Source organism: Penaeus monodon, chromosome 25 (genome assembly GCF_015228065.2).
Source record: "Penaeus monodon isolate SGIC_2016 chromosome 25, NSTDA_Pmon_1, whole genome shotgun sequence".
In the NCBI taxonomy this organism is placed as follows: domain Eukaryota; kingdom Metazoa; phylum Arthropoda; class Malacostraca; order Decapoda; family Penaeidae; genus Penaeus; species Penaeus monodon.
Genome location: NC_051410.1, coordinates 17,825,018 through 17,826,809, shown reverse-complemented (window position 1 = coordinate 17,826,809; position 1,792 = coordinate 17,825,018). Strand labels below are relative to the sequence as shown.

Genomic DNA, 1,792 nt, shown 5'->3' with positions numbered 1-1,792 from the left:
TCACGCACAAGTATCTTATAGACAGCCCAGTATTATGACGATCCTGAATGTGTTGCCAAATTAGTATAAGGTATCTCCATGTTCCAATATCTGTATTATTAATGACAATAGAATGTAATATAAAAGAGGAAAATAAGGCAAGGGGATATTTCAGTTACACACATTAGCTGACATCTTTACAAGTCTGCCAATCGTAATCTCCATCCACAATTCCATCTTCAGAATTCGATCCAAATGTGTTTGATTGCCTATTAAATGGCATCTGCTTCCCGTCCCTCTGCGCTGATAAGATGTGCAATAGCTGGTATTGCAGGAACATTCTTTTCTTGCTGTTTGTCGCACTTTTAGTCTTAGTTGCATGTCACGTTGCACCTTTAAATGTTCGTTACCGACACTTGAGTCTGTAATGATTAACTTGCACCTTAGTTTTTCGTTAGGCGTACTTGCACTTACTGATAAATAATATGTTGCTTTTCAGACTATTTTTCACGCTTAATTGTTTGCATGGACAGTATTGCTTGAAAACCTTTGCGCAATTAAACCTTTTTGTTTTTAGTTAAATATGTAGCATGCGAACTAGTACTATAATTATTCTTATATTTTTTCTCAATCACACTTGCACCCTTGAGCTGCTTGTCAGCACAGCTTGGCCTTAGTTGCTTCTTAGCCACGTCTGCAATCTCGCTACTTGTTGGCCAGCCTTGCACCCTGCTAGCACAACTGAATCCTTCAGTGCGTGTTACCGCTTCCTGCACTTTTAGTTGCCTTTTAGCCATGTTTGCACCTGAATGGCTTGCCAGCTTTTTTGCAAATTTACCCTGCTCATTAAGTATATTTGCACTTTTGTTAGCCTTTAACCGCTACGACACTTTACTTGCTTCTTAGCCACACTGGCACCATTGCTGGCTTATCCACCCTTTTTTATCATTCAGCAAATTGAAACCGCTGCTTCTCAGCTGTATAATTTATTAGTTGTTTGTGAGCCACGATAACATCTCAAGCTTAGCAGTCATACTAGCCACATTTGCCCCCTCGTTTGCATCTAGCCTCTTGCACCTTCAGTCGCCTGTTGTCACATTTGCATTCGCTCTCGGCTGTTAACTGCACTTCTTAACATGTACAGTTCTGGAATATTTTAGTATTAATGAAAGTGATTTACCATGGCAATTAACAACTAATTATAGCTCAAAAGTTTGATTTCTGATTCGATGAATTGGCGAGGCTGTCCCGAATCTTGCACAAATATTTTTTGTGTTTGAAGTGAATAATGTAATTCATATATATTACCTGTTTTGCTGATAATATATGTTATCAACTTGGATAATAAAGAACATTTATGTAAAGTATACAGGTGATATATGTTTCATGGTTTTAAGGTTTAAAAACGATAAGAATTCAGTATCCAAAATTAATTGCTTCTTATCATTTTTTAAGTGCTTTCACAAAACGAAAATGGAATATTGTGTTATGGTATCGATACAGTGGGGAATTTCCCGTATATGGGTGTTATTTTACTTCGGTTTTGACGAGAGATATCCAGCGCCACACACCTACAAACTGACACTGTCTAACAAACCTGAAGATCTTTGTTTATCGAGAGTTCCGGTTACAGAATCTAGAGCAAGGTCTGGGGCAATGCTCCCTGTATGTTCTGCCTGAATTATTGTTCAGTTTTCTGTGAACAATTATTTGGATAATTTAATTTACAAGAATTCTAGATATTATAAACATTCTATAATTCATTAGATTTTCATTTATCCTTTTTTGTGACAATAAGGTAGAATAGGTTTGC

The 1,792-nt window shown here is 36.9% G+C and overlaps 1 protein-coding gene across 1 annotated transcript in view; it reads left to right on the top strand.

The window, feature by feature from the left end:
- Positions 1 to 1,742, top strand: part of LOC119589088 (protein Wnt-5b-like) — a 10,686-nt gene extending 8,944 nt beyond the window's left edge. The window contains exon 7 of the mRNA XM_037937664.1: positions 1 to 1,742. This exon is cut by the window's left edge and continues 2,321 nt beyond it. The gene's annotated coding sequence lies outside the window, so the exon portion shown is untranslated.
- The last annotated feature ends 50 nt before the right edge of the window (positions 1,743 to 1,792 follow it).